General features: G+C 36.4%; 1 long non-coding RNA gene across 1 annotated transcript; it reads right to left on the reverse strand.

Moving 5' to 3' along the window:
- Window positions 1-1,227: 1,227 nt before the first annotated feature.
- Window positions 1,228-6,897, reverse strand: LOC116086413. Its single transcript, XR_004116914.1, has 3 exons — window positions 6,790-6,897; window positions 4,093-4,146; window positions 1,228-1,333 (listed from the first exon to the last, which is right to left on the reverse strand). It is a non-coding gene; the product is annotated as an uncharacterized LOC116086413 (long non-coding RNA).
- Window positions 6,898-9,022: the final 2,125 nt, after the last annotated feature.

Below are 9,022 nucleotides of genomic sequence, written 5' to 3' on the forward strand. Positions count from 1 at the left end.
TCCTGGCAAGTGTCCTTGAAACAATGGCAGACAGGTAAGGAAACAAACTCTTAGCTCCCTTGTTCAAAAGTGAATCACTGTATTCAGAATTTAACACAAATAATGTGTTTGGTGCTGAATACCTGCTTTCTTTAGGGCATGTGAAATTTGAGTATGTGCTAGGCAGAGATTAATGATATGGCTGGCCCCAGGCTTAAAAAAAAAATCACCGAATCCTGTACCTCTAATAAGCTTTCTTTTTTTTTCTTTTTCTTTTTCTTTTTTTTCTGTTTTTCGAGCAGGGTTTCTCTGTGTAACACTGGCTATCCTGGAAATCACTCTGTAGACCAGGCTGGTCTCAAACTCAGAAATCCACCTGCCTCTGTCTCCCAAGTGCTGGGATGAAAGGCATGTGCCACCACCACCCAGCCTCTAATGAGCTTTCTTGTTTGGCAACATTCATAATTTGTCACAATTTCTATACTGTAAAAATTAAATGAATCCTATGGGTCTCCTCTGGGAGATGGGCATTAAAAGCATATGAGCTCTCTTTTTAGCCCCACTCCATGTTCTTTTTCTTTTCTCTGATTTTTCATGGAATGCAGCTACTGTAATAAAGTATAGCCAGTGAGCAGTTGAACCCTGGGCGGGTGGGATGACTTCCATCAAGATTCTCCTTACAGGATAATCCCACACACTATACCCTTGCATGACTCTTCTGTGAATCAAATCACATTACCTCCTCACCTTCTATCTACATCTTTTTGGGGGACACATTTCCTAATAATTCACTTTCACATCACTCTTTAAGTCATGTTCTTTTAGTAGGACTGAGTCTAAGATAGATACCAATGATCTCAAGATCTCGACTCATAACTAAAGGCTATGCCTAGGAGAATGAGGGGCTGTGAGGGTGTAAATCTTGGCCTTCTGTTCATACCTGAAGCCAGGAAAACAGGGCAGGTCACCTAGAGACCAGGGGAAGAGCCAAGTGCTGAATAATCTTAAATAATAGCTAATCCACATATGATATGACACTTTCCCCCAAGATATGATGTCTTACAGGCTGAAATACTTTGATTTTCTCACAGAACAAGGAACAGTCTTACCTGGAAATGCCTTTTGTATCTGTTATTTGTCTTTTTTCCCCAAATATAGTGAGATATTCTATCATCTAGTTTACTTACTGGGTTTAAGTCAACTTGAAACAAGCTAGAGTCTTCAGAGGAGGAGCCTCTATTGAGAAAATACCTCCATGAGATCCAGCTGTAGGACATGTTCTTAATTAGTGTCAATCAGGGGAGATCCCAGCCCATGGTGGGTGGTGGCATCCAAGGGATGGTGGTCCTGGGTTCTATAAAAAAAGCAGGCTGTAAAACTGATAAGCCAATAAGCAGCCCCTCTCTATGGCCTCTGCATCAGCTCCCGCCTTCAAGATCCTACCTGTTTTATTTCTTGTTCTGACTTCCTTCAATAATGAACAGTACTATGGAAATGTAAGCTGAATAAAGTCTTTCCTACCAACTTGCTTTTTGGTCATAGGGTTTCACTGCAGCAATAGAAACCCTAACTGAGATACCTAGCACCAGTAATGAAATTAGAAAGGAACCAATGCCTTATTAGTATGAATACACCCATCATTGGTCAAGCTCACTGGAGTGATTCTCCTCCTTCGTCCAACTTTTCAGCCTCTAACTCAAGCTTGCACCTTGGAGAAACATAAATGTACTTTTCACTAGAAAGTTTTCCATAAAGCTCTAAATGTAAATGGATAATATTTAAAGATATATTAGAATGGATTTACCAAGGTAAAATTTCATCTTGAGTTTACTGATTTTGAAAAAAAATAACAAGATATCTTAAAAGGACATCGACATGTAGACATCTCACACTGAACATGCCTTCTAGATGGTTCTCTTATTCTCTCACCACTCAATGGACTACAGGATTTTCTTTCTCTTAACTTGGATTTTTTTTCTGAGAACTTATGATCATAAAATGAATGCATTCACACTCAAATGACCCACATTCAAAAAGATATATAAGTTATCCACATTCTCATCTCCCAGTCATAAGTATTAGTAAGTAAGGCCTTTTTTTTTAAGTAAGGCTTTTTAAACAATGATTTCCATATCTATGTGCTTACTACCAACACTTCACTTATAACTTTTGACACTTAAAAATATGTCATAAATGTCTTTCTAGCATGTAACAATTATACGGAAAACAACCTCGTTGTTACACTGACTTCATTGTATTCACAGCTGTCACTACCATCTTGCATCCTGTATAATTTGCTATTCATTCCTAAACCTTACTTTATTAATAGTGGCACCTAGATTGTTTCTAACTTTCCCCAACCCAAACAGTTATTCGGAAAAGCATCATGCTATATACTCCTCCAAGAATTTCTGAGAGTTTCTGTAGAATAATTTCCTAGAAATTGATTGGACAAAATAAAGCATAAGCACATTTAAATTTTTGAAAACAATTTTGAAATTATATTGAAAAAAGCTACATATATTTTAACGCTCTCACTAAAGTGCAAGAGTATCAGTTTTCTGTGTATTCACCAATGCAGTTCTTAAAACAAAAATTATAATTTGAATTCACATGATTTGAGAAGTTACTTGAAGCACCTTTTCAACTACTTGTTTACCTTAACTTACTATCATTTCAGCTGTTTCCTAACTTAAAATTAAATATACTAAAGTTTTTGGTAATAAGATTATATCATAAAGGCTATCTATTAACTGTATACATATAAAAGTTTCGATAAAAGATACACTTTTTTCTCATTTTATTGTTTGCTTTCAATATATACTTAGAATTTCTTTCAAACTTTAAAATATTTGTAATCTAACGTACTCATTTTGTGACTTCTGCATTTGTGATCTTGTTAGAAATGTTTTCCCAGGGACACATTACTAATTTATCTTCCTGTTTATAAGAAATAAAATTATTACTAAAATTGGTATCTCGTGTGCATCTTTCTCTTTGTGTCACTTTGTTTCTTCTTTGATGCTTCCTCTTTAAAACATGTGTCCCCTATCATCAAATTCCACTTAATCAACACTTAGTCTAGCTAAGTACATTTCTTTCATCTTTTCTCAAAGCCAGTCTTCCATTCTCATAAATTCCTTATCTGAATTTCACTCAATTTGCCTAATTGGTTCCTCTCTGCACCCAAGGCTTTAGAGAGAGAGAGGATGCTTTTCAAGTACAGACTCATTAGTCACACGCAGAAGACTAGTTCGTTCCTAGTCACATAATGCTTTGCTTTCCAGATCAATTAATGGGGACCATGTTTCTCACTCCATCACACAAGAATTCCAATTTATACTCATGCCTCTGATATATCCCATTCAATGATCCAGATATGCCAAACTCTTGATGTACTATCTCTTTCCATGTTTCCTCTTCACCTCAGTAGGTTTCCCTTCTTGGCTTCTTTACTTGTATTAATGATGTTTCATTACCCATGTTAGTGTGTTAGCTTCCTGGGGTTGTCACAGCAGACTATCATGGACTGGATGGCTTAAATATGGAATATGCTGTCTTAAAGGCTATAAGATTAGAAGCTGAAAATCAAAGTGGCAGTAGATTGATAGCAACACTACTCTGTTTTCATCTTCCTGTTGGGATCAGGCTTTGACTATCTATGTCCATTATTTTTTTAGGAAAACAATCATACTGAATTAGGGGCCAACCCTACTCCAATAATAATGTAATTTTAAATAAATACACTGTCAGTGACCCTATACCCAAAGAAAGTCACATTCCAAAATACTAAAGGGTATGACATCAACATGTAAATCTGGGAGGTGCAATAAGAACATAACTTAACCTCTAAGACCCAGATATAAAGTTGTATGGTCTTGTTGACCATCCTGAACCACCCAAAGGCACAAAATATCAGATCATTTCCAATTGGATACAATATTCTAGTCCTCAGCCTTCAATCCAATGCTTTGGCTTCCCTTCACTACCCTCGAAATAGTAGAAACTCTTAGACAGTTTATCTTAAACCCTGAAATACAGTGATCCTGCTAACATAGCTACTAAATTTTCAGTGACTTTTTGTTTTCTGTGAATGAAATTGAAATCACTTACCCTGGCATTTCAGGTACTGACTTTTAGTCTTGTCTTCCCTTAAAATGCTGAAGTCTGAGAAAAGAAAAGGGTCATGTAGTCTGTTTGTAAAAGAAATTTTAACTAGGTTGGGAGAAGACTGAGAGATGAAAATGGAAATGCCAGTTCCAGGAAGTGTTGCTGGGGGAATTACAGCTGAAAAAAAACCTGAGGTTTGATCCAATGTGCTGGAAATTTCACAGAGAATAGATTTCAGAAATATCCATTAGGTGGGTCAAATTGGTGAAACTTATACTTAAGGTCTCAATCTCTTATTCTCTACTGGCCAAAGCTGTACTACATGGTTGTATCTGAATGCTTAAGTCAGTTCTTCAGGATGTCAAATGGGATAGCAGTCCAAGATCAGAGAATAAAAGATCTTTAGTCCAGCTGACCTCTGTCAACCCATGCCTTTGTGTACCTGTTGTGACAATGATTGAGCAGACGAACCAACATAATGTACGGAGATTAGAGATGGAACTATGAGGGGTGAGGGCCTTCCTAGTACAGAAGAGTATGCTGCCTTCCTTGGGCAAATTTCTAAAGTCTGTGTGGTCATAATCAAGACTGATTACACAGAGTATGCTATTAGTATTGGTGAGATCCTTATAAAACATAATCCAAAATAAAGACACTATCTAGGAAACCAGTGAGAAAAGACAACGTGCTGTACTTGGAGAATATTGGGGTTTTTTTGGAAGAGCCACAGACACATCAAGATAGCTTTATTCATCAAATTAAGTCTAGTTAAAAATTAGGAACTATCTAAAAGTTATTTTAGGGGTCAAAATATGCTAATGAAAGTGAAGAAAAGAAATGTGCTTGTAAGACATTATGTATGAGTGTGATGCTTGTGCACACGTGTGGAGGACAGAGGTCAATGTTGGTGTCTTCCGCTATCACTGTCACCTTACAGTTTGAGCCAGGATCTCTCACTGAGTCTGGAGCTCAATGATTGCCTCAACTAGCTGTCAAACAAACTGCAGGGATAGTTCTGTCCCAACCCCAACCCAGCCCTGGGTTTATACGTAATTACTGCCATGTAATAGGTAATTACCACCAGTAATTACCTAGACACCGGTAATATAAATTGAGTCTTTCAGTTTAGATGACAAACAGTTTATGAACTAAGCCATCTCCCAGCTTTAGATAAAATTGTTTAAGTAATGTTTATATTTAGCAGTAGATAATAAATGATAAAAGTAAATCAAAGAGAGGAATTGAAATAGTAGTGTGTCACAGGAGACAAGAAAAAAAATTTAAGGAGTTGGGTCCTGTAGGACTCTGAAGAAGTTCAATGAACTGAGTGTAACCTGTTGCAATTACAGATTGCTCAGTCTGAGAAACTGAGAAGGGCTGCTGGAAGAAATATTCTAATGATTTGCTGAAGCATGCCTTGAACGTTTCTCAAGGACTCAGTGCTCTGTGTCACCTGAAAGTCATGTGTCTGCCCAAGAAGAGCATATCTCAATTGAGGATTTAGAACATATAAGAAAACACCAACATTATAAAATTGTGTGTACTTAACATTTTAGAAGGTTTAGAAAAAGAGAGTTGATTCCATAATGGTGTCAGGATTCTGACAATGATGGAATTAAGGACAAAGCGTTTCTATTGTTGAGAGGTATTTTGTGGCATGAATACTACCATTTATTGATTGTTTGGCACCTGGATTGTTTACAGTTTGGACTGTTATGGAAAAAAGCTACAATAATCATAATAATAATAGTACTAGGGTTTTATGTAAACATTTTTATTTCACTGAGATAAATGCCTAGGAGTGCAATTTCTGGACCACATAGTAGTTACACAGTATATTTAAGAAACTTCAGATTTGAGTGATAACAAAGTTATCTGTACTATTTTTTATTTATATTGATAATTAGTTAGTGACCTATGGTTTCCAAATCCTTGCATACATTGAGTCTCATTACATCCAAACATACATACCTACACATATACATACACACACATGCACATATGTATACATATATACACATATATTTATATAATTATGATATATCTACATTCTGATAGGTATGAAATAATGTCACCTGTTTTAAAATTTTATTTCCAGAATACTTAACTATGTTACAAATTCTTTAACTCTATCATTTATTCTATGTAAACTTTCTTCAATGAAGTGTCTTCAGTATTTCTGCCTACCCTCTGATTTTGTCATCACTTTCAGACTAGATAACCCTGAGTGTCATTGTCAACTCTTCAGTCATTTTCCAAGATATTTGGCAACATTCTTGACTCTCATGCTTTTAAAAGTTGCAAATTTTCTTATTCAAAACAGACAAAAGTATTTGGGAAGTAATAGCATATGTATTCTGCTTATTTAATGTTCTTTTCAGAATGTTGTATTGTTTTATTTCAGATAGGAGTGAGTCTGCCTCCCTTTTTGTTTAATGCTACATGATGTTGTGACTATCTAATCTCTTTAGAATGCTCATTCAAACTGGTCTTATGTGTGAAGTTAAAGTTCCTTTTAAGAGTTCTGTTCTCAAGAAAACTCTCAACAAAGCTATCTGTATGACAAGAGAAACATCAAGTACAGACTATAGAAATGAATAGCATTGATGCCCCCAACAAAGGGCAGTATTGAGTGGAGTTGTTTCATTCTTTGGTGGAGTAAATGTTATCTTTATCTAGATTAGAAACAAACCTAGGTACCTGTCTGCTCTTACACTCCATGGGCATACTCCAATTTTCTTTTGTTTCTTCTTTAGGGAGAAAAGGAGAGGTAACCTCAAGGAATGATTGACCCTCACAGGATTAACGGAAGGCTGTAAGAGAAGAACCACTGAAATCAATACCTGCTTATCTTAGAACAGACCAATATCAGGTGACGTCAATTTGAAATTATCTAAATGTTCACATCTACCAATACTCCCAGGGCATATAATGGCATCTCTCATTCTTCAACATATAGAAGAGTTCTGACTCATGGTGGGATGTTGAAGAAGAAACAAACCTAACAGTAAGTGTACCATAATATTTTAATAATATCGAGGAAGTACATTTCAGTAGTATAAAGCTAAGCTCAGTAATACTTACACTACATGGATATACTGAGATATACTGACATATAAGAACTAAACAAATGAAAAGATATTTAACAAGAATGAAAGTAAAAATAATAAAGTTTTTCCTGACCACTCTAGTCTTAAGTTTGTCATTAACCTTCTAACTTTCTGCTATGCATTTTATGCTCATTTACTTGTGATTATTATCTATATAGATATATGGATGTATAGATTTATAGATGTATAGATGTATAGATATATAGATAAGGTGCCAAGTCAGCACCTTTGTTTTGTCTGCTGCCACATTCCAAGTATCTGGAATAACACTAATAATTAATAAGCACATAACAGACATGTGTCTATTGAAAGAGTAAAAATTCAGATAAGCACACATATAATGCTACAGAACTCTATTGGAGTCATATTTTAAAATATAAGACAACAGTTGGGAGGAGAAACCAAGGCTGGTGAGTGATCTCCACATCATAGTCTCTGTGCCTACACTATGTTAGACATTGTAGAAACATGAACATAGTTACATATTACTTTAAAGTTGTATTTTAGTAAACACTTGCTTACATGAGGCACCATACTGGTATATTAGAAGGATCTCTGAAAAAAAAGCTGAGGTACTGTTGTTTCCATTCTTACAACAAAGAAAAAATTGAAAATAGATTAGTTTTTTAAACAGGCTTAGCAAAAAAAAAAAAAAATGTCACAAGGCAAACTTTTAGCCTGGCATCTGAAGACAAAGGGGAGGGAACAGGGTTGTTTTTTGTTTTTTGTTTTTTGTTTTTCTTTTCTTTTTTCAGAGGGGAAACTGGGAAAGGAGATATCATCTAACATGTAAATAAAGAAAATATCTAATAAAATTTTTTTAAAAAAGATAAGTTTTTTAAAGATAAGTTGTCAGACTAAAATCAAACTAAAATAATTTTATAGAAATAGAACAGAATGTTAAAAGACATTGAATAGTTTTCAAAGCTGTAAACATGATTAACTAGGATACCAAAAATGAAAACTTATTTGAGTTAAAAATGACTTAGTACTACTGCTCAGTCCCACTTATGAGGGAAAAGAAAGCAATCATAAGTGGGGAGGGAGGGAAAGTGGATGGGGGTTGGGAATAGGGGGGAGATGGAAACCTAATCAGGTATTGGGTGAGAGAAAAGATCTGAAGCCCTGAGGGCCAGCAGAAAGAATAGAAACATGCAACCTCTGGAAATAGGAGGTTGGGGAGACCCTCCAGAATACATCAGTGACCTGGGAAGTGAGAGACTCTTAGAACTCAAAGGGAGAGTCCTTAGATGAAATGCCAGACAGTAAGGAAAGGGAACTTATAAAGCTCACCTCCAGCAGGAAAACAGAGCATAAAGTGAAGGAGTGGGCTGCCATCCCACAGTCAAAACTCTGACTCATATTTGTTCCTGTCTGAAAGAGCTGCAGGAATGGAAGTGGAGAGGATCCTGAGGAAAGAAGGTCGGGTGACAGGCCCAAAGTGGGATCCAGTTCAAGGGGCAGTCCTAAGGCCTGATACTATTACTGAGGCTATGGAGCACTCACAAAAAGGGATCTATCATGACCAAACTCTGGAAGACCCAACAAGCATCTGAAAGAGTCAGATGAAGATATTTGCACCCAACCAATGGACAGAAGCTGCTGACCCCTGTGGTTGAATTAGGAAAGACTGGAAGAAACTGAGGAGGGTGACTCTGTAGGAGGACCAACAGTCTCAATTAACCTGAACTCCCAAGATCTCTTAAACAGTGAACCACCAACCAGGCAGCATACACCAGCTGACATGAGGCCCACAACACATATACAGCAGAGGACTGCCAGGTCTGGGTTCAGTCACAGAAGATGCACCTAACCTTCAAGCG

Source organism: Mastomys coucha, unplaced genomic scaffold, assembly GCF_008632895.1.
Source record: "Mastomys coucha isolate ucsf_1 unplaced genomic scaffold, UCSF_Mcou_1 pScaffold12, whole genome shotgun sequence".
NCBI classification, from domain to species: Eukaryota; Metazoa; Chordata; class Mammalia; order Rodentia; family Muridae; genus Mastomys; species Mastomys coucha.